Below are 25,096 nucleotides of genomic sequence, written 5' to 3'. Positions count from 1 at the left end.
CCCCAAATTGGGCCTCGGGCCTCATTAGCATATTTCCAGTTAGTCCAGACAACAGCGCCTCTCAGGAGAATGTGGGGGTTAGGCCATGAATGCGGGCCAGAGGTAGCCTGAGGCTGGAGGGCCCTGGAGTGATGCTTCTGCTCTTCCGACTCACGTCAAGTGTACAACAGTGTTCCCATGAACCCAACAGCCTGGTGATTTTTTGAAGCTCAAGCAGTTGTTGAGCACGTCCTTATCTATGAGATGCGGCTAAGTATTAAAGTGGTGGCATAGTGGTAATGTCATGGGGTTAGAATCCAGTGGCCCAGGCTGATGCTCTGGGAGCATGGGCTCAAATCTCACCACGGCAGCTGGTGGAATTTAAATTCAAGCAACAAATCTGGGATATAAAGTTGGTCAGTGATGGTGACCATGACAACCACTATTGACTGTTGTTTAAAAGCCCACCTGCTTCACTAATGCTCTTGAGGGAAGGAAATCTGCCATCTTTACCTGGTCTGGCCTTCATGTGACTCCAGACCCACAGCAAGGAGGCTGACTCTTAACTGCCCTCTGGCAATCCACTCAAGGGCGACAAATGCTGGCCTTGCCAGTGATGCCCACATTCCATAAAAGGAAATTTGTTTGGATTTATGATCAAGCGCAGTTGGGCTCATTCCAGCCCCTGATGTGCCTTGTTGGAAATGGCCCCTCACCAATTGAATTCCTTTGGTAGATACTTCTTCCTGTCCCTCAGTATTTTTCTAATGGGTCTCCTCTCTCCAGGTCCCAGGTGTTTCCTGCACCAATGGTCACTGAGGTATGTGCCCTCCATTAGGCTCTCACTTATCAACTTCGTTCTTCCGGAGCATTTTGAATGAAGACTTTCTTCGTCATTTGAGGTGGGTGTATAACAGCTCACGGTGGACGAGCAGACAGCTCCTAACACTGTCCTGGGCAGCATCCCTCCACAAAATCCAACCAAGTACAGAAAGAAGCACGCAGATTAACTGGCCCTTCACCTCATTGATTGTGGGACCTTGCTGTGCGCAAAATGGGTGTTGCCTAACAGCAGTCGCTCTGCCTCAACTGGTGTGGGAGCCACTTTGGTCTTTATTTGTTTTCCAGCCATCTTCACCGAGTCATTTTACTTTGTAACAGTGAAGACTCGGGTTAAATTAATATCACCATTTTCAATAAAAGGAAGATTTTTGTTTACATAGTGTCTTCCATGATCTTCACCTGACCCAAAACACTGGGCAGGAAATGTAATACTTTTGAAATGTAGTCACTGTTAAAACGTAGGAAACACAGCAACCATTTTGTGCTCAGCAAGATCCCATAAATATCAATGTGTTAATGACCCGATCATCTGTTTGAGGGATGTCAGTTGAGGGATAAATATTGGTCAGGGCACTGGGGAGAAACCCCCTGCTCTCCTTTGAAATAATGCTGCAGAATCTTTCTCATCCACCCGAGAGGTCAGGCAGGGCCCCGGTTTAGCAGCTCGTCTGAAAGGCAGCACCCCAGACAGTGCTGCACCCCCTCAGCATTGGACTGGGAGTGTCAGCCTAGATGAAACACTCCAGTCTCAGGAGTCGGTGACTCAAACCCAGAACCTCCTGACTCAGAGGCAGAGGATGTGGTGAGCCAGCCAAAAAGTCCATTGGCGTGGGCGTCTCCAGTAAATGCCATCGGCAGCCGGGACTGGAAAATCCCACTCAAGATTTTGAGCCACTGAGCCTTGGTGGACACGATTAGTTAACAAAGCAAAGTGCTTGGACGTGTGTGAGTTTCTGTGCTGCCATTAAGTTTTTGCTCAGCACTCCAGCTATCTATTGCCCATCCTGCTTTTAATCAAGCCAACTAGCTTCCCATTAATTTTAAATAACTGTACTAATGACATTGTTAAGCAAGTGCAGCTATTATTTTTAATGACTCTCTCCTCTGTGAATTACCTGTGCTGAACCATGAGCAGAATACTGTCCATTTCAGGCACCCAGCTCTCCCAGAGCTGCCCCAGCACGGTTAGATACAGGGTAAAGCCCTGTCATTGAGCTTGGCTCAAGCAGTAACACTGTCACCTCTAAACTGTGAAGCTGTGCCTTAAGACTGGACTAACAAAGAGGATGCCTCAAATGTAACTGAGGTAGGGTTGCCCTCACCATATTGGCCTAACAGCAAGAGGTGAGGAGACATAATCCCAGGGCACTGTGTGGGATGCAGGTGCCAGCATTTATTGAAAGTGAGGTAGAACATACACGCAAACTCTCATCAGACTCGCAGCCACTGGCAGTGCCTCTCGGGTACGGCAGCTGTTTGCATTTATTGTGAAAACTGATCTGTCCAAATCTAGTTTGTTTTGGACTGATGCTGAACATCTAAATCTGATTCTTGCACATTATCACCCACCTCGCCTTTCAAAACTCGAGGAATTATGCTTTTCGCAAATGATTGGAAAGTAACTTCCTGTTGGACTGTTGCTTTTGTGTTTAATTAGAGTTGAAGTACTTGCAATTTCTGGAATGCTTTTTGCCCGTGAGAAGGTGGTGGGTGAGCTGCCTTCTTGAACCGCTGCAGTCCACGTGGTGTAGGTACACCTACAGTGCTGTTAGGAAAGGGAGTTCCAGGATTTTGACCCAGCGACAGTGAAGGACCTGTGGCCTGATACCAGAAAAAGAATGACCCCTCCACATAAGATGCCAGTTTGTCAGAACAGCACATTAGGTTCATTATATCCTTCAGGAAAAGGAACTTACGGCCTGATCTACACGTGACTCCAGTCTCACGCGCTATGGGTGACTTCTAGGAGTCTAGCATAAACTGCTAGTTGTAAAAAAATATACATAATCGCCAGAAAAAGACCCACCACCATCATCTCAGGGCAACTAGGTATTGACAATGAATGCAGCCTTTGCTGCATCCCAATTATAAATTAATGGTTGCCATGTTTACATGAATAGCAAAGGTAACGAGTTCAAAAACACTCCATTGACATAAAAGAGTTGTTTGCGACACCCTGAGATTGCAACTTGGTGCTGCATAAGGGACTCGCATTAATACAGTCTCTTCCAAGTCCTCAGATCATTCTAGATCCACCTACAGTCAAGGATATCATTTTATAGTGTCGATGCTGCCATAATGTAGGAAACACAGAAACTAATTTGCTTTCAGCTAGTTGCCAATGGGATAAAAGACCAGGTACTCTGTTTTACTGGTGTGGGCTGAGGGATAAATGTTAGTGTGGATAGCTGCCCTGTTCCTCGTTGAATAATGCCATGGCATTCTCTGTGTCGAGCTGGGCAAACATCACCCACATCATAGCACCTCCAGCAGCGGAACAATCCCTCAATATTGCACTGAATTGTTAGCTTAGGTTTAGTACTGTTGATTGAGGGATAAATATTGGCCAGGACATCGTGAAGAACTCCCGTGGGCTTCTGTTAAATAGTGGCTGTGGAATCTTCGACACCCAACTGAGAGGGCAGATAGGGTTTAAAGTCTCTTCTGAAAAATAGTACTTCTGGCAATGCTACACTCCCTCACTCCTACACTGGAGAGTCAGCCTAAATCAGTTGTTCTCAAACCATTTTCATTGAAGGGTCCTTTTTCAAATGGATTAGTAATTAAACCCACATGCTCAATCGAAATTCTATCCCTATTTATTTCTCATAATATGTAATTACTGCATGTAAAGAGTGATTAAGCAATGTATTGCCTTTTAGAACCTGTTTATTCTAATTTAGCATCAGTAAATTCTGCACCAATATGGATTAAAATAGTTTCTATTTACCGGAAAATCTAGAAACGGGGAGAAGGCAGGAGAATGGAGTTGAGAAACTAATCAGCCATGATTGAATGGCGGAGCATACTCGATGGGCCAAATGGTCTAATTTTTGCTCCAACGTCTTATAGTCTTATGGTCTTAATTCTAGAATGCCCCACCCCACCCTAAAACTGGCAAAGAGCAGAAGCTAGAAGCACTCACACACTCTCATCAATCAGCATTCTGGCCCCCACCGGCATACCATTTTCCAGCCACTCCTCCATGTGCACTCACCCCCTCCCCCACCGCACTGGCCCCCACCCCCCCCCCCCCCCCCCAACAAGCTCCACCCCTCACTCAAGCAGCCAGCCCGCTCTGCACTGTGCGTGTGGCATTCAGCTGCAGTGTCCTTGCTCCCTCCTCCGACCTCTGCTCATTCGCTCCCTCGTGTCCTGCACTTGCAAGCTGCCCGGTTCTCAAGCTGCAAAGCCGGAAATGGGTTTCCTCCACACTGACCCTTGTAGCTCATGTTACAAGTCCTATCGAAAAAGAATTGTGGTGCGGTGTAAAACATGTTCAGAAAATGGCCAACAACATTGTAGATCATCCCACGGACACTCTGGAAGGTTACTACAGATCCACTGGCCTAGATTATATGCTCAAGGCCCTGGAAATGGGGCTTGAGTCCATAGCCTTCTGACTCAGAGGTGAGAATGCCATCTGAGGCCTAGCACATTATAAATAAATGTGAGGGTTTCTTTTTTCTCCCCTACCGATGTACCTCGCCTCTGCGCTGCATCAGCGTGACATGTTTCCATTTCGCAAGTGAGCCATCCTGACGTTTTAGTGCCAATTAGTGCCAAATTAGATATACTTGGTGTTGTGGGCTCACAAGGCAATGCAGGCAGTCCAAATTCATTTCATGTAGGACTTGCACAGTCAGGAGCAAGTGTGGTTGTTAAATGGAATGTAGGCCAGGGGCCGTTATCATTGAGAATGTGGGATTTAACTCGTTACTAGTGAGCATGTTGGTGGAGTCCAATTACTAAGAGATTCTATAATAGGGTCACTTATCAATTAGGATCCAGGATAATGGTAATTGTTGATGAGAATGTGGGACTGGAGTCATTACCAATGAAAATGTGGAACAGAGCTGCTTATTGATGACAATGTAAGATTGGGTCATTATCAATGTAATGTAGGATGGGTAATTATCGATATAATATATGACGGGTAATTATAAATGATCTTCTGTTGCTTTGCCATGCAGAAAAAAACATTTCCCTCAATTGTGTGAAAGTAATGCGTTCATTGGCCTGTGCCCGGTTGTCAATCTGCATTTCTGGCAACCAGACAGTGCAACAGCACCCTGAACAGGTTTCACACTGCTACAACAGCCGAGAACCTTTCCTGTTGATACGACTGGCTGACAGTTTTGTGCGATTTGTTCTAAAACAGGGTGGCAGTATAAATGGGCCTGCCTCAATGGCTTTCCTCGGAGGGAAGGGGATAAGGCATCAGGTGGGAGGCGGCTAAGTAGGATTATGATGCCAAAGAAGGGCCTGTTGGGCCCGAGCGATCGACAGTATTCTCATCCCAAAATGTATCTCATGTGCCTGCGACAGTGGCAAAACAGCCTGGTCTCGCATCACTAGAAAGCAAGCCTGCTCCGAATGTGCAGCATGTCAGTGATCATACGTGGGGATCGCAACCCCAGTCAACATTTTGGGCCGGTCCCTTCTGCAGGCCTGACCGAGCTCGCCCCGGAGCATGGACAAGGTCTTCACAATAGCTCATTTTCAGCCAGCGTTTGTTGGGGTGGGGGGGGGGGGTGAGGGGCAAGTGTGTATGACGTGGGCCCGGGGTTCTCTCCGGCTCTGCTGGGGCTGGACCCGCGACAGGCCAGCCAAAAGTCCGTTGACTTTCGGCGGGACTGGACAATCCTGGCGGTGGGCGGGCCTGGAAAACCCTGCCCTTGGCTTTACATCCTGAGGTCAACTCAAGGGCAATTCATGGGAGTAGTTAGAGAGTAAATGACCTGTATTTTTAACGAGCAGCCCAAATTACACATTCTACAAAAACCCCTCACTGAGACAAGTAGGATCTAATCCAGAAGGAGTATGTTAGAAATCTGAATTCTATATAAGGTTTGCCAACTCTGATTAAATGTATTCCTGGAGGTTTCTTCACATGACTTTCCCCACGTTCCAACTATTAGTTGGCCAACACGCCCATCCTTCTGATGCACTGCCTTCCTACGCCAGTTGGAAAGCAAAAGGGCTCATTACCCAATTGGATGATGTTTGACTGTCAGGCAAACAGCCTTCTTCCCCTCATTTTCAATATTTTTGTACCTGGTAAAGAGAAATGTTCAAAGAAAATTAAAGAAAAAGCTTCTTTTTTTTTGTTGTCACTATGATATTTCACTAGGGTTTGCACACAGCGGTATCCTGGAGATTGATCTTCAATTCCTGGAGATTCTAGGCCAATCCTGGAGGGTTGGCAACCCTAATTCAATGCCAAATCATGTACAGCAAGGTAAATTAAAAGAAGGTAAGATGGAAATAAGAGTGAAATATAAGACAGGAGGAAAAGTTTTTTCTTATTTTCATTTTTCAATGTTAAAAAAAACTCCAACAACAATTAAAATCTGAAGGAATGAGAACTCCATGCTTGTAAAATTAATTTTCAGTGCCGAAGAGATTGTTTTGATGCAATTAAGATTTATCATGCTGTTAAGAATTCTCTTATTCATGAATGGGCACGCTCTGACATATTTAATAGGGGTACATCATGTAAATACTACAAATTCATGTAATTCCACGTGTTTCAATAGTGAGTCTCTCAATGATATATCAGTACAGTGTGTTAATTGAATATCAATTGCATTCAGATTATGGTTATTCATTGAGGATTTTCTTGTGCTCATGTGAATAGGAACAGGCTGAAAGTGTGGTTATTAGGTTTGGAGGTGCACATAATATCTGCCTCTGCATAAAAGCTTCTAAGCATATAAAGAATTGATTCCAGTGTTGGACTCTTCATCACCTAGCTATGTGATTTTTTAACACAGCAATGATTGTTGTTTGGTAGTACAGGATTTGAGTATTTCTGAAAAATGAGACTTTTTTTGTCAAAGCTTTTCATCTTGCAGTCAGCAGGACAATTTGCAAGAAAATACCAGAGGAAACAACATATTTATACCATAAGAGAAGAGATTGGTTGGCAAGTGGACTCTGATTGGTAGAGGTGTGGCCATAGAGAATGCACCAGTTGATTGTGAGTGGCAGTTAACTGCCAAACATTGTGTGAAGTTTAAACCAGGGGGCAGCTTGACTCTGATTGGGCAAGACATTGCCCTGGGCATTGAACCAGTGAATGGCTGTCACTTATTTTGTTTAGCTGAAACAGGTGCAACATGTGTACATGTTCTTTCTGTCTGAAAAGAACAAGGGCCCCATGTATTACTGTATGTAGCTTCCAGTACACATAAATATGCCAAATGCGAGCCCAACCGACAGTCTTAAATTGTTGTTTGGTAGTACAGAACTTGAAACAAAATTCACTTACAGTATATATTGTTGTTTGCCCCTTATACTGGCATTCGTGTGAAGTGTCCTGATGAAGGCAAGACAAAAAGCTTTGACATGTCTCTTTTTTCAGCAGTAATTAAAAATTGGCTGTCAGTGTAATTCTTGGGACGTGGAAGATGACAACACGCAAATGTTCTCCAATTGCTGAGCCACATCTAATGTTTGGGTTTTGCAAGCAGGGGCTGGTTGGGTACAGTTCATGCCTTGCCTGTTGCGAACAGGTGTTTGATACGATCCACCAGTCTTTGAGATGTACGGCCTACATACTTAGCATCACACTGGCACTGAAATTCATATACCACATCACTCATTTGTGTGATAGGCAGAGCGTCTTTTTGGCTTCAAGGTAGCATCATGTTAGTGGCCAATAGCACTCCTGTTGTTACTGCATAGTAGCAATGTGAAACAGCTATGTTCGCTTAAATTTTTGAGATACCTTGCCCATCCAGGATAATCTGAGGTAGACTGGGCACTTGTCAGGGCTCAACGTGATGGTCTTGGGCCCGTTCATGAGTTTGCGTGTTATGCAGCACAAAGTGATCTGGTCACAGAAACATAGAAAATAGAAGCAGGGGTAGGTCATTCAGCCCTTTGAGCCTGCTCCACCATTCCGTATGATCATGGCTGATCCTTTATTTCAAATCCATACTGCCGCTCTCTCCCCAGATATCCCTTCACACCTTTAGAGTCTGGAAACCTATCTATTTCCTTCTTAAATATATTTAATGACTTGACCTCCACTGCCTTCTGTGGTTGACAGTTCCACAGGTTCACCACCCTCTGAGTGAAGAAGTTTCTCCTCATCTCAGTCCTAAATGGCCTACCCCGTCTCCTGAGACTGTGACCCCTTGTTCTAGTCCCCCCAGCCAGAGGAAACATCATCCCTGCATCTAGTCTGTCCATCCCTGTCAGAAGTTTATACATTTCAATGAGATCCCCCCTCATTCTTCTAAATCCAGTGAATACAAGCCTAGTCAGCTCAATCTCTCCTCATGTGACAATCCTGCCATCCCAGGAATCAGTCTGGTGAACCTTTGCTGCTCCCCCTCTGTGGCAAGTATATCTTTTCTTAGGTAAGGAGACCAAAACTACACACAATACTCCAGGTGTGGTCTCACCAAGGCCCTGTATAGCTGCAGTAAGACATCCTTGCTCCGTACTCAAGTCCTCTTGCAATGAAGGCCAACATACCATTTGCCTTCTTAACTGCTTGCTGCCCCTGCATGCTTGCTTTCAGTGATTGGTGTACAAGGATATCCAGGTCCCTTTGTACACCAACATTTTCCAATCTATCACCATTTAAATAAAAAGCTGCCATTCTGTTTTTCCTACCAAAGTGGATAACTTCACAATTATCCGTGTTACACTGCATCTGCCATTTATTTGCCCATTCACTCAATTTGTCTAAACCACCTTGAAGCTTCTTAACATCCTCCTCACCATTCATATTCCCACTTATATTGTGAACAGCTGGGACCCAAGCACTGATCCCTGCTGTACTCTGCTAGTCACCGCCTGCCATTCCGAAAAAGATCCATTTATTCCTACTCTCTGTTTCCTGTGTGCTAACCAATTCTCAATCGATGCCAATATATTACCCCCAATCCCATGTGCTTTAAATTTACACACTAACTTCTTATGTGGGACTTTATTAAAATCTCACTGAAAATCCAAATGCACCAAATCCACTGGTTCTCCTTAATCTATTCTGTTAGTTACGTCCTCAAAAAAAATCTCCAATAGGTTTGTCAAACATGATTTCCCTTTCATAAATCCATGTTGACATTGTCTAATCTTGATTAGGGCAGCCATTATGCTGTGGCAGTTAACTGTCAGTCACAATCAACTTGTGCATTCCTCATGGCATCGCCTGTGCCAATCAGATTCCGCTGGCCAACCAATCAGTATCCTCCTCTCATACAGCATAAATATGTTGTTTCCCCCGACATTGGTATTTTCTTGTGAATTGTCCTGATGAGTGCAAGCTGAGAAGCTTTGACAAAAAAAGTCTCTGGAGGAGTAGGGTCAATCAAAAAGCACCGACTTGATTTGCACCTTTAATTGCATATACGTGCATGCCATAAGTCGCTGTCTGACTTGCTCTTTAATTAAACATTGAAAGCCCCACCATTATGTCTACCATAAAATCCAGGCCAAATTCTTTGTTGCCAGCAGTGGGCTGTTTTGTACCGAGGGGCACTATACGATGTAGCAGGGATAAAGAAAAGTTTCAAAATTCCAACATAGTGGGCAGTTCCTCTAAATGGGCGCATATTGAAGTTAGTTTGAGATTTATTGCTGCCTGCAAGGAAAGTGTGCAATCTAGTTTGAAATTTCCAGTTCCACGCAAAGGAAGCCAGCATGAAATGGTTGGCTTTCTCCCTTCATCATACACTTTTGACACTTTGATATGTGCTGGACATTTGCTGTACCCAAGGCTGATGGTAAACTAGACAGCCAGATAAATAGCAGGCGAGAGAGAGAGAGAGATAAATAGGATAGGTGTGTGGGCAGGCAGGGAGGTGGATCAAATTGCATTCACTCCCCAGTACGGTCTGACATCCCGCTGCTAGGAAAGCAGATCTTAAAGGCAGCATTCCCAAAAATGGGCCGAATGGCCTCCTCCCGTGCCGTAATTTTTCCGTGTTTATGTCCCTGACTGCTTCCCGAGTACAGTAGGGTCTTAGGTCTCACCTTTCCCCATCAGGCCATTAGGAATTTAGTTTGTATCTGTCTCCCTCCTAGCTGGCTATGTTGGCTGCTGATCTGTGTTGTATCACATCTCATTATCCTTAATACTATTCCACCAGACTTGGCAGCAATCAGTGCAAAGTGATTCTTTTAACTGCTAGGCTCGGGATTCGGAACACTTGATTTTAAGCGACTCCGTTGACTGTCAGAATTTAAAATCCATGTTGTGTGCTTGGGGAGTTACTTTGAAAAAAATCTCATTTACTATCTACATTATATATCATTAATTCAGATTTAGTCACATCCAATAGCATGTCTCAACAAGCCCTGACAGGCACCGGATTAACATTCTCTCTCCCCGAGTGACAATTCCCCAATGAGAAGGATATCAAATCTCAGCTATTCCTGAAACTATTTGATTGTAACTGCTGCATCCAAAACATAACTGATATAGTGCAGCTGAGAAAAATACAAGCAGCTACACGTCACTTGCTTTTCTGTCCATCAACATTAATCAACTCTAATAGTCCCTTGTGGTATATTACCCTCAGCGTCTCATTCCTTCTGCTGAGAGTCATATGCTGTGGTTGTTCCAACCAGTATTTGGACTTAATGGATGAAGCTGCCTCCACATAAGCCACCTTGGTATCAAGGTCAACTCATATCTTGGACCCAACTCCATTGTCAGTTACTTTCCATTTATTCACTTGTGTGCGCCTGGTGGTATTTTCTTGATGGATTTTTTTTTTGTGTGTGTGTGTAATGACTTTCAAGGTGCAGAATATTCTTGTTGAAAATGGAAAACTTTCCACCTCAGGAGAGCGCTAAAGAAAGACTTACTTTACTCATTCATGAGGGGGTTGCCGACAATATTGTCCATTCCTAATTGCCCATGAGAAGGGAGCGACAGGCAGACTCCCTGAATCCAACTGAGTGACTTACTAGGCCACTTCAGAGGGTAGAGTCATATGAGCATGCAAGCGAACATACAAATTATGCACAGGAGTAGGCCACTCGGCCCCTCAAGCCTGCTGTGCCATTCAATAAGATCACAGCTGATCTAATTTTAACCTTGACTCCACATTCCTGCCTATCCCCGATAACCTTTCCCCCCATGCTTATCAAGCGTCCATCTACTTCTGCTTTAAAGATATTCAAGAGCTCCGCTTCAACCACCTTTTGAGGAAGAGACTTCCAAAGACTCACAACCTGCTGAGAGAATTTTTGTTTCCTCATCACTGTCTTAAATGGGCAACCGCTTATTTTAAACAGTGGCCTCTCGTTCTAGATTCTCCCAGAAGAGGAAACGTCCTCTCCACATTCACCATGTCAAGACCCTTCAGGATCTTAAAGGTTTCAATCGAGTTGCCTCTTACTTTTCTTAACTCCAGCAGATATAAGCCTAGCCTGTCCAGCCTTTCATCAGGTGACAACCTACCCATTGCAGGTATTAGTCTAGTAAACCTTCTCTGAACTGCTTCCAATGCATTTACATTTTTTGTTAAATAAGGAGACCAGTACTGTACACAGTACTCCAGATGTGGTCTCACCAAGGCCCTGTATAACTGAAGCATAATCTCAACCATGCTGCTGTGGATCTGAAGTCACATGTAGGCCTGGCATTGATGGCAAATTCCTTTCCCTAAAGGACTGCAATAAACCAGACAGGTTTGTTACAACAAATCAATCATTGTTACACAGTTATCATAACTGAGACTAGCCTTTGAGTCCTGATTTTATTAATTGGATATAAATTCTACCAGCTACTATGATGGGATTTGAACCCAGAGAATTAGCCTGGGCTGCTAGATTATTAGTCCAGTGACACTACCACTATGCCACCATCACCCCCTCTAGCACCATAGCTAAGCCAGACCAGGTAAAGACAGCAAATTTCATCTTAAAAGGATATTCATGAACCAGTCGGGTTTTTACCACAATCCAGTCGTGACATGGTCACTGTGACTGAGACTAGCTTTTGATACCAGATTTATTTAATTAATTACATTTAAATCCCCCAGCTGCCCTGGTAGGATTTGAACTCATGCAGATCTTTGGTGCAGAATTCCTAATCCAGCAACATAGGAATTATATCATCAAAACCCTTACCTTCCACAATCTCAGGACATTCTAAAGTGCTTCACAGTCAATGGAGTGAAGTCACCTGTGTAGGCATGTTGGAATTTAGGAATTAGCATCAGGCATTGCTTAGATCAGGCAGAGTAAAGCTTACTCTACACCTTCTCAACAATATGCCTTAGCCCCCAACTTTCTGGATGATTCCAATGTGGCACGATCCCATTTCCCACAGAGCACATCCTGTGGCCTCACTGAGTCATATTGCTAATTTGTACTGCATTAGTGGTAGCTTTACAACTTGGGCCTGTCCTCCTTGGGAACAGAGGGTGAGACTGACACACATCAAAACAAAAGAAAGTATTTGAATCCTGTGAAGTTGGAAAGTAACAGCAAGAAAACTACATTATTGCGATAATTAAAAAGCAGAAACTGCTGGAAATACCCAGCAGGACTGGCAGCGTCTGTGGAGAGAGAGAGAGAGAGCGAGAGTTAACGTTTCGAGTCGAACGCTACTCTTCTCCAGAACTTCAATATTGATATGTTGCCCAAGGATTTGGCTGTGATTGTCTACACATCTATTTGCAATTACATGGCCTGCATCAACGTCAAAGTCTCAAAGGTTAATTTGATCATTATGCAGGTTAATTTGTGAAACACAGAAATAGATCCTTTATGTCAATGCTGCATTACTATAATGACTCCTTCATCCTTGGCCAATCATGTTTGGTCATAACATTTGAATCACAATACTGGGTTTGGGCTATGTTCAAATATCTTGAATTATTGATAACACATTTGCCAATTGGTCACAGGGGGCTTTGAGTTCAAGTCCCAATGCGGGATTTCAATGCATAATCTAAGTTTATACTCTAGTGCAGTACTAAGGGAGTACTGCACTGCCAGAGGTGCTGTCCTTTGGATGGACAGTACAGGTTCTGACCTCTGCTCAGTCAGATGTTAAAAGCTGTGATGGGACGATGTTAGGATTAAATGAAATAGAGCTTTCTTCATTAATCTATTTCCTGGTTCCATTCCTTAACCCAAAGAGCAGTGGGGCAGGGGGAGAAGTGGATGGGAGGCAGGATACAGGGTCCCAATATCCTGCATTAGCAGCTCTCTACTTAGGCTGAGGGTGGTGAGTATTCCTTAATTCATAGTAACCACTGACTACCTGAGAACATACGCATGGTAGGCAACCCCTGACCAGGGGTCTTCTTGGGTAAGTGGCTGAATGTCATATAGAGCAGCATTATGGCAGCGGAGCACTCCTGTATTATTCAGTCCTGGGTCAAAAAAGTTTACACTACAGGTGACCAACCAATTATTCAGCATTTATGAATTCCAGAGATGGAGCTGATCGTTTTGGAAATGGACACCTCCAACCCGGCCAGCTTCCCTTCCACCACAGCATCCACGTTAGTCACCACATCGTCCGTGCAATGTCACTTCTCCACAATCCTCAGACTGAATGTGGGTATCCTGAGCTGCGATTCTAACAGTTTAACCTTGTGTGGGGCCTCAAGCCAACTTCACAATCGCCTTAAGCATGACAAAGGATTATAGCCTCTGAACTAATTACGGTATCCTCGTTTCACTTCCTGGTGGAGATGCCATGGTCAGCAGTGACCTGTTAGCTTCCAGACAGTGACTGTATGACACATTGAGGCTGAGAATCTTCTGCTGAGGGAACATGAGAGAAGTGTCAGGAAGCAGATTAATTAATTAAAGGGGAACATACTGACTACAGTCACTTTTTTTCAATAGAGAGCTTAGGTGGAGGTCTAAGATGCATGCTACAGGACAGCTCCATGAACAAAGAATAGGATAAAAGGGGAGATCAATAAGGAAACAATGATACCAAGCACAGAGTTTATAACTTATAATGTAGGTAGGAAGGGAGGAAGGTGAGGAATCCCACATTATTGAGGTCCTAGATTAGGATGAATAGGAGGTCACAAGATAATTCCAAAGGAAGAGGTTGTTTTCTTTTCATTCCTTCATGGGATGTGGGCATCGCTGGCTAGGCCAGCATTTATTGCCCATCCCTAATTTCCCTTGTTCAGAGGGCATTTAAAAGTCAACCACATTGCTGTGGGTCTGGAGTCACATGTGGGCCAGACCAGGCAAGGATGGCAGATTTCCTTCCCTGAAGGGCATTAGTGAACCAGATGGTTTTTTACAGCAATGGTTTCATGGTCATCATTAGATTTTTAATTCCGGATTTTTATTGGATTCAAATTCTACCATCTGGCATGGTAGGATTCAAACCCAGGTCCCCAGAGCTTTACCCTAGGCCTCTGGAATACTGGTCCAGTGAAAGTACCACTATACTCCCCCTCGCCACTTGGGCCATTCATCCAACCAGAAGCACATTCTGCACCCCAGCTTCCCTAAATGCTACACCCAATTAGTTATTTACTGATTCCAGGGCTTTTGTATCTGAGAGTCCATCAGTGTTGATCACACTATGTTTGAAGAGGTTTCTGATCAGTCCTAACATTTTACTTTTTTGAATCTGTATCACTCTTGTTCTATTTTTGCAATTTAAAGTTACATGCCGAATTCACATTTCCTATAGCTATCTTCAATATCTCTTTAAAGTCACCAGAGACACATTTGTTTCAAGTCTAAGTTTATTTAACCTTTCAATATGACTCTGACCTTCAATAGGAGGAATCAGCCTCATGGAGAAATATGTGTTGTGTTTGACAATTTGATGCTGAAGTGATTTGACTTTTGTTAGCTATAATTGAGAAAGTGTCATGCTGTAATGCCTATAATTCAGAACTGCAGAAATCTCAAAGATAAGGAAAGACTACATTTATTTTGCACCTTGCACAATTTCAAAACACCCCCAAAAGCACTTTACAGCCATTGAAGATTTTTTTTTGAAATGTGGTTACTGTTATGATGAAGGAAACGTGACAGACAACTCACACCCAGCAAACTCCCACATAGTGAGGTAATGACCAGCTCCAGTGAGGCAGGTTGAGGGGGAAATGTTGGCCACAAGCTAAGGGGAGAACTTCCCTGACCCTCTTTGAAATTTACACCCACCTCAGGGGGTAGACAGGACCTCGGTTTGGACACTGGAGTGTCAGCCCTAACTTTGTGCCTCTATAGGACTTGAACCTATTATCTTCTGATTCAGAGGCAAGAGAGCTACCACTGGCATGGACCATTCAGAATGTCTTTATTCCTCTGTAAAGGTAATGATAACTGATAGTGAGGGTGTCCTTTATTTTCCTTTGTTTGTGTCTTAGCTCCAATCTTAACACTACAATTTCCTTCTCTCCCGTGTAACTATAAGGCATCTTATTGGCACTGCCCTGCTGCGCATTGAAAATGAACCGTCTGCCTCGCACTCAGTCAGATCTCTAACAAATTAATTAATCTCTCACTGCCACTGTGCTGACATCACATCAGCTCTTGGGGCTGCAACTCCCAGAGCAATAACAGTACTATTTTTGTAAAGAGATATTTTACATTTTGGGTATAAGAGAGAAGAAAGAGAACAGCTTATAGTTTGCCTGGCCTGAATCAAAGAAAACTTTTCTTTTCTTTAAGGATTTAAGGTGAATTTTGTAGTGATCTAAGATCAATAAATACAGCATCCTCTATCCAGGGAAGTGTCCCGGCACCAAACACTTCCATGTCACTCGGAGGGAGGGTAAAGCTCCCTCTATCACTCTGCACTTGCCCATCAAACACTCCCAGGACAGGTACAGCACGAGGTTAGATACAGAGTAAAGCTCCCTCTACACTGTCCCCATCAAACTCTCCCAGGGAAGGTACAGCACGGGGTTAGATACAGAGTAAAGCTCCCTCTACACTGTCCCCATCAAACACTCCCAGGACAGGTACAGCATGGGGTTAGATACAGAGTAAAGTTTCCTCTACACTGTCCCCATCAAACACTCCCAGGACAGGTACAGCATGGGATAGAAAGAGAATAAATCTCCATCTACACTGTCCCATCAAACACTCCCAGGACAGGTACAGCACGGGGTTAGATACAGAGTAAAGCTCCCTCTACACTGTCCCCATCAAACACTCCCAGGGCAATGAAACCAATCGGGAATTTGCATTACATCCTCAGGGATTCCAAAGTGAGTTGCAGTCAACAAGGCACTTTTGAAATGCAGTCTGTCGTGTTATGTAGAAAATCTAGAAGGACAAGGGCAGCAAGTGCACAGGAACACCATCCGCTTAAGCTTCCCTCCGCAGCTCACAAATACCATCCTGACTTGGACCTATATAGCACTTTCTTCATTGTCACTGGGTCAAAGTCCTGAAACATGCTCCCTAACTCCGCACCGCAGGAGTGCCTTAACCACACAGCCTCTCTGGAAGAAAAGTCCACCTTTTCAGGGATGGGCAGGGTATGCAAATCTTGTCAGCACCCCCACATTGTAAAATCAATTTTAAAAAAACTCAGCGACCCCTGTGACGCTTGAATCAGATTGTCAACATGGTGGCAATTCATGAAAACGACGAGGTAGGTTTGTGCTCTGCACTCATGGCCGCTAAGAGTTTATGACTGAAACTGTCGCATCTAACAGCCAATCAATAGAGGCTTTTATCCCAGCAGACTGGACTCTCTTTGAGGCTCTGTACCAGAGGTTAAAGGGCGACGTCTAACACACTGCAACACCCGTGCCCCTGAAGATCTCCTTCTCCAAGGTGGGATGGGATAATTTCCCAGATCTGTGCCTGTCATGGGCAAAGATCACATTTGCTTGCTCGAACTTGGAAAATTAACTTTCGTAACATCTTTCAGCCGTGACCCTGGCAAATGGAGTATAACGTGGGGCAAATGTGAAATTGCTCATTTTGGCAGGAAGAATGAAAAAGAAGCTTATTATCTAAATGGTGAGAGATTGCAGATCTCTGCGATTCAGTGGGATCTGGGTGTCCTAGTGCATGAATCACAAAAAGTTGGTATGCAGGCACAGCAGGTAATTAGGAAAGCTAATAGAATGTTATTGTTTATTGTGGAGGGAATTGATTACAAAAGTAGGGAGGTTATGCTTCATTTGTACAGGGCACTGGTGAGATCTCATCTGGAGTATTGTGCATAGTATTGATCACCTTATTTAAAGAAAGATATAAATGCATTAAAAGTAGTTCAGAGAAGGTTTACCAGACTAATACCAGGAATGGGTGGGTTGTCTTATGAGGAAAGGCTGGACAGACTAGGCTTGTGTCCACTAGAATTTAGAAGAGTGAGAAGTGACTTAATTAAAACCTTTAAGATCCTGAGGGGTTTTGACAGGGTGAATGCGGAGAGGATATTTCCTCTTGGGGGAGAATCTAGAACTAGGGATCACTGTTTAAAATAAGGGGCTGCTCATTTAAGATAGAGATGAGGAGAATTTCTTTCTGTCAGAAGGATGTGAGTCTTAGGAACTCTCTTCCTCAAAAGGTGGTGGAAGCAGTCAGTGGATATTTTTAAGGTAGAGCTATATAAATTCTTGATAAGCAAGGGGGTGAAAGGTTTTTTTGCGGGGTGGGTAGGCAAGAATGTGGGGCTGAGATCAGCCCTGATCTTATTGAATGGTAGAGCAAGCTCAAAGGGCCGAGCGGCCTAGTCCTTCTCCTAATTCGTATGTTTGTATGTCCTGTCACTTGTCATTTTAATTCTCCACTTTGCTCCCGCTCTGACCTCTCTGCCCTACGGTATTCCAATGAAGCTCAACACAAACTCGAGGAACAGTGCTTCATCTTTTGACTTGGCCCTCTGCAGCCTGCTGGACTCAACGTTAAGTACAACAATTTTAGATCGTAACCACTGGCCCCGTTTTGCTTCATGTTTCTGATGGCTGGTTTGTTTCTTCCTTTATTCCTTTATTTTGCGTTCCGTTGTTTTCCCAGAATTCAAAACAATCACACTTTAAGACTCAAAGTGCTGGAGTTTCATCGAGCGTAATTCTTGCTGCTCCCCAAGTAGCTGGTGGACTGGCACACTGTGGCATGTCACCTGACTGCAGTACAGCAGTAAACGTGGCACACCAGATGTACATTCCCATAACAATCGGTTCCTCGCTCTTTACCAATAACACAACATAAAATCTCCCTTTCTTTAAAAAAATGGCCCCATGTCAATTTAGCTTAACTTTTTTATATTACCTAAACTAAAGATTAACACTTACCTTTTTATAATTAAACTGAACAGATTTAGAGTATTTTACAGCATGTTATCTTTTCTCAGAAAAAACGTTGTTCACGCTATCACTCTGGTGGCAGGATGTTGTGCCTCCACCTTGTAGATTCGGCATTCATGGCTCTCAGTTTTGGATGTCTCTTTTTATAAGCCCGTGTACCCTTGGGTAATGTGGTGCTGAGGTGATGACATTGAATCCATACTGTTCAGCGAATTGGTTAAATTCTCTGGACATGAACAGGGTTCCATTGTCACATATCATTCTTTCAGGGATCCCTTCCTCAGCGAATAGAACTTGTACTGCTGAGATGATTGTCGTAGCTCTCAAGTCTTTCATCTTTCGAATAAAAGGGAACTTTGAATAGTAGTCTGCGACTGTGAGATACCATTCTTGATTGTGTGTGAATAAATCAGTTCCCACAGTATGCCATGGTCTGGGTGGTACTTCAATGGCTATTATCTCTTCTTTCTCCCTGTGTATTTCTGTACTTCTGTCATACATTGCTTGTAGTCCCATTCTTTCGATGTCTTTGTAGGAGCCTATCCAGCTGACCTGGCTCTGAGCTTACACTTCCCCATTCCCACGTGGCCTTCATAATCTGGAGATCTTTTTTATGCATCATTTATTATTCTGGATCTGGCTAGCAAAACACCATCTTCTAGTGAAATGTCAGCTTTGATAGACCAGTGCTGCCGCACTGTTGTCTGTGTTGATGGAGAGTGCAGGGAGCAGTGGTGGCGCCTGACCTTGAAAAGAGGCCGTTGATGGAGGTGGCACCCACCCCTCCACCTCCCACCTCCCACCTCCCGCCCAAGGCTGGTTGGAGTCATACCCAGCGCAAAGGAAGATGGTTGTGGTTGTTGGGAGTCGGTCATCTCAGTTCCAGGAGATCACTGCAGGAGTTCCTCAGGGTAGTGTCCTCGGCCCAACCATCTTTAGCTGCTTCATCAATGACCTTCCTTCCATCATAAGGTCAGAAATGGGGATGTTCACTGATGATTGCACAATGTTCAGCACTATTCGCAACTCCTCAGATAGTGAAGCAGTCCATGTCCAAATGCAGCAAGACCTGGACAATATCCAGGCTTGGGCTGACAAGTGGCAAGTAAAATTCGCACCACACAAGTGCCAGGCAATGACCATCTCCAACAAGACAGAATCTAACAGTCACCTCTTGACATTCAAAGACATTACTATTGCTGAATCCCCCACTATCAACATCCTGGGGGTTACTATTGACCAGAAACTAAAGTGGACTGGCCATATAAACACTATGGCTACAAGAGCAGGTCAGAGGCTAGGAATCCTGCAGCAAGTCACTCCCCAAAGCCTGCTCACAGTCTACAAGGCACAAATCAGGAGTGCATAGGAAGAATCTTCACTTGTCTGGATGAGTGCAGCTCCAACAACACTCAGGAAGCTCGACACCATCCAGGACAAAGCAGTTTGCTTGATTGGCATCCCACCCACAAACATTCACTCCCTCCACCACCAGTAGCAGCAGTGTGTGTACCATCTACAAGATGCACTGCAGCAACTCACCAAACTCTTCTTAGGTAGCACCTTCCAAACCCACGACCTCTACCATCTAGAAGGACAAGGGCAGCAGACACATGGGAACACCACCAGCTAGAAGTTCCCCTCCAAGTCATTCACCATCCTGACTTGGAAATATATCACCGTTCCTTCACTGTCACTGAGTCAAAATCCTGGAACTCCCTCCCTAACAGCACTGTGGGTGTACCTACACCGCATGGACTGCAACAGTTTGAGAAGGCAGCTCACCCACCACCTTCTCAAGGGGCAATTAGGGATGGGCAATAAATGCTGGCCTAGTCATCGATGATGAATGAATGAAAAAAACATTCCTCTTTCGTCAGGTCTGATGAAGTGTAATTGAAATGTTAACTCTTTTGTTTCTGGCTCTGCAGATACTGTCTGACCTGCTGATCACTTCCAGCAGTCTCTGTTCTTACTTTGTTACTTAATGCCATGTTCCAGGCACTTGGGTAACCCCAGTTCTTTGTTCTTTGATTTCTCTGCTGATTATAGTTCTTCTACAAAGCTTCAATTGTTATTTGAGATCAGAAGCTGGTTAACCTTCTGTAGCCAGGATCCAGTGAGGAATCTGGTCTATTTGCGAAAGGTTTGTTGAATAATTTTGGTTCTTGGGCTTTCTATTGGTGTTGGGGAAACCACAAGCCTCATCAGCATCTGTGTTAAATAGGCTGGTGGTGGTTGCATTAATTCAACTCAAATGCCACTGAATATTCTTCAAACACTCTCTTTTTACCGGTAATATATGATTGAACAGAAGCTTGGTAGGACAACTGTTGTTCAATTATTAACTAGAATCATCTGGTCATTCCAAAGGTGCGATTAGTGCCTAGATTAGAGAGGGGAAGATCAGATAGAGGCCAGGCTTTTCCTTGCCCGCGGCATCGGGCGTGTTTAGTGGCATGAGCAGACAATGTGGCGTGATCTGCCAAGCTGCATGACATCTTCAGTACCCCTGTAGATGGAGCGTGGCGTAGATACACCTGGTTGCGGCCAGATGGGTCCAGCCGAGATAGACTTCCTGTTTGTGTCCACAAACTCTTTCATCATGATCCTGTCCCATCTCTTCTTCCTCCCTGGGAACCAATGTACGTTTTTATAAAAGATAGGACTGGTTGGTAGTTATAGTGGGGTTGAGCAGTAAGATGGAGCTGGTCAGGAGGGTAGGCCTGGTCGAGAGGGTAAATGTGGTCTGTCGGAACTAATAGTGGGATGAGCTTGTTCCTAGGGTAGGCCTCACAGAAGGGACGGTACTCTACTTGGAGACCTTAGTTGGAGCAAGAGGGCTAAACAAAAGACCTCTGAAGACTTCATGATAACCAGAGTAAGCTTTCAGCTGATTTCACTTTTAGTTTCACCAAAGTCAGGTTGAAACTTTTTGAGAGTTAAGGGAAGCCTTCACCAGGCTCGCTTCAGACTCTCTGCTCTACAGACAGATGGACAGGGCCGGCTGAGCAGCTCGTCCTCTTGCAACACATTAACGAAAAACTCAACACTTCAGCTTCCAGGGGATAGCTATTCCCACCAAGGAAGGAGTTCACCTTGAAGGAGTACCTGCAAAGGTGAAGCAATTGAAGTTTTCAAGATTATGAGGAGAATTAACAAAGTTGATTCAGGCAGACTATCCACGATGGCAAAGGTTCAAGTCCCGGTAGTCACAAGCTGAAAATATAGCTAATTAGGAGTTACAAAGGGGATTCAGGTGGAATTTCTTACTCTCGAAGGGTAAGAGGTTAAAGTAGCAGGGAAAGTCAACGAAGTCAGCAACATAAATGAGTTTTGGAGTGAATTGGATGAGATTGAAAAGATGGGTAGATGGATGGATGGGTTGGGATCAATCAAATGCTGAGCCTATTTTTGTTTTATTCCATTCTGTTTGTGAAGTGGCATTGTGGGATTTCGGGACATGGGTATGGAAACAAAAAGTGGCCCAAGCAGCAAGTGCCTGATGGTGACTGGGATCCTGAACATGACCAAGTTGGCAAGCGCTATCCTAGGATAAGGTCCTAGGACCGTTAGGCTAGATAATAGGTTACCAAGTACCTGCATCATTAAAGGTGCTATGTTATTGTGGGTGGTCTCTGTTCTCAAGGATCATGATAAATAATGGTCACCCAGTGTGCTATTAGAACCTAAAGAGTAACCCAGCAAAGAACCAGTATCTGTGGGAAAGGAAGGAGTGCAGTTGACCAGAGGAAAGGAAAAACGCCTATTGAAATGGAAGAGAAAATATATGGGCGGGATCTTCTGAGGAGTGTTAATCGCTGTCGGATTGACTCTCTGCTCTTACCTTTTTTACACAGCGCCGCAGCATATCATTCCTGGCTTCGACTTCCAAACTGGGCCTCTTCAGACATGTGGAGCCAAACTGTTCTGGGGTATCCTTCCTCACAGTGCAGGATTGTCAGCTGGAAGCCAAATCACATCCCGTTTTATGGCACTAGCTGCTGTATTTTGGTACAGCTTCATTGGCTAACACAACCCAAAGCTTTGGGACATTTAAATAGCTTTTCGGTGTGTTAGTGAGTGAGTGTAAGTGACGTAAGTGGGTAGTGTGGCAGGATGGATAGGGTAGCGTGGCGGGCATAGTGGCAGAGTGGTAGGTGGCATGGTGGCAGGGTGGGTGTGGTGTTGGCTGGGTAGAATGGTAGGGAGGTAGGGTGCCAGGGTAGGTAGGATGGTGAGGTCAGGGGGAGGGAGTCGGAGGGCCAAGGGGAGTTGAAGGGTCATGGGAATTTAAACAGCCGGGTGGGGGGGGATTGGAAGGTTGGGTGGGGTCAGTAGGTTTGGAGGGTTGGGGTGGAGATGGAAGATCAGAGGGGGTAGGAGGGTAGGAGGGAGTTAGGAGGATGGGGGAGTTGGAGGGTCAGAGGGTTGGAAGGTCAGGTGGAAATTGTGGGGGGGATCAATGGGGAATTGGGGGTTGTACAGTTACCAAGGAGTTAGACATGTTTTTTTTCTGTCTAACATTTTCTGGGTAACTATCCAGGTAAATAAGTTGGAACTGTCCAAAGTCTCCGACTCAAACTGAAGAGTTGGGGGCTTTTTTGGAGGCTCCTGGGGAGAAAGGAAATTGCCCACCAGAGGCAAAAACTTCCTGGGCAATTCCTGCATTGTCCTTACGTTGGGATGCCCGAGGGGTGCATCCTTTCCGGAATACCCCCGGCCTCTGATCATCCAGAGACCGGAACATCTGGCCACAAAATTAGAAATAGGACCATAAAGGGCAGAAGGAGGTCATTCAGCCCATTGGGTGGAATTTAATGCCCCTGGCGGCGAGTTTGGTGGTGGTGGGAGAAGGGGGGCATTTAATCCGGTGTGAGGGTGTGGAGTGGGACCCTGCCTCCCTCCCGCTGTCCAATTAAGACCCGGACAGGAAGGCTCATGGATGAGGCCTTCCCACCCAGACACTGATTGAGGCCCTTAACTGAGCAATGAACGGTCACCTCAGAGCCTCATCCCTCCGCGGCTGGCGTTAATGCCGCAGTTGGCAGACGGTCACATTACCGGCAGCTGCCAACACTCCCAGTGGCGCCGCTGGGCTAAAAAGAGCAGCCGGTTTCTGATTGGCCAGCAGCTGTCAGGGAACGGGATTGATGCCCCTGGGGTCCAAACGCCCAGGGAAGGCCCCGGTGCTGGCTAGTTAAGTGCCTTATGAGAACTCAATTCCATAGGGCCTTCCCCAACGGAGGCACCATGGGGCTCCGGCCAGTTCTCCAGGCAGTGGGTGAGACCTCCACCGCCAACGTTAAATTCTGCCCATTGTGTCTGCACCCACTCTCTCCCACTCTGTCCTCTGCTTCACTTGTTTATCAGATTTTTCTCTCCAAAGATGAAAGAGTCTTTGCCTTAACGTCTCCCAATAGCAAAGCCTCTTCTGCCCCAGTGACCCCAACATAGGGACATTGCCCCAAACCTAATTACCCTCTTAGTTACCACTTGATTACCTTACATCAGTCGTAGCCAGAGAGTCACTTCTAATGGCTTCTTTTCTCGTTCCCACTGGTGTGCCCCAGGGGTCTGTCCTTGGCCCTCTCGGCATCTTCACCCAACGGCACGTTATCCATTTCTACATGTACACTGATGACATGGGGCCCTATTTAATCACCTCCCCGTTGTCTCTATATTGTCACATTGCCTGCCTGACGTTCATTATTAGGTGAACGGATTTTCCTCCAGTTACATATTGGGAAGAGAAGTCATTGGTCGGGATCTTCTGACCCTCTCGTGGTGGGAGAACCGACAGCCCAGCCAAAAGCCGCTTGGTGTCCGGCAGGACCGGATAATCCCAGCAGTGTGAAGGGTCAGGAAATCCCGCCCACTGTCTTCAGTCCCCACCGCAGACTCTGTCCCCTCGCCACCGGCGCCATCCCTCTCCCTGATAGTTGCCTCTGGTTGAACCAGGCCAACCCTGTGCTCACTTACCTACATTGGCTGCCAATCAGGCAATGCCTTGACTTTAAAATTCTTATCGCCGCTTTCAAATTCCCCTGTGGCCTCACCCTCCCTATCTCTGTCCTCTACTCCGTCCCAACAACCCTCTGAGATCCCTCGCCTCCTCCTATTCTTGCCTCTTGAGCATCCCTAATTCTAAACATTCCTCCACTGACTGCTTGGGCCCTAAACTTTGGAATTCCCTTTATAAACCTTTCCTCCTCCTCTCTCTCTCTCTCTCTCTCTCTTAGCTCCTTTAATACACTCCTTAAAACCTATCTCTTTGAGCAAACTTATCTGTCCTAATATCTCCTTATGCACTCAACATCAAATGTTGTTTGCTAACACTCCTGTGAAGTGCCTTGGGGGATTTTACTGTGTTGAAGGCGCTATATAAGTACAAGTTCTTGTTGTGGCTGTGCGGGGATGTGTTCTTATCTTTGTCTTGGGCTCGAAACGAGTGACTGCTTGCCCTCAGCCAACTGAAGTAAATTGGATAGCACCTGAGCGGAGGAACTGAGCGTTGGCTGACTGAAGGGGTGTTGGGAACAGATGGATTGACTCCTGTGGAGATAAAAGACATTTGGCCCTGGCAAAGCTTCAGGAAACAAAAAGGAAAGGCAGCAAGGATTCCAGGAACAGCTCAGTTTGACAATTTAAACTCTCGTCGAGGAGTGTGTCAGGGATCGGAGTGAATTTACCATTTTGACAAAGAGAACGACTTGCATTGGCGCAGCACCTATCGCAGTCCCCAGGATGCCCCAAAGCTCTTCGCTGCCAACGAAGTACCTTTTGTGGCATGGCGCAGGAAACACGGCAAACCAGTTTGCACG

Source organism: Carcharodon carcharias, chromosome 30 (assembly GCF_017639515.1).
Source record: "Carcharodon carcharias isolate sCarCar2 chromosome 30, sCarCar2.pri, whole genome shotgun sequence".
Classification (NCBI taxonomy): Eukaryota; Metazoa; Chordata; class Chondrichthyes; order Lamniformes; family Lamnidae; genus Carcharodon; species Carcharodon carcharias.
Note: the sequence above shows the minus strand (reverse complement) of the source record.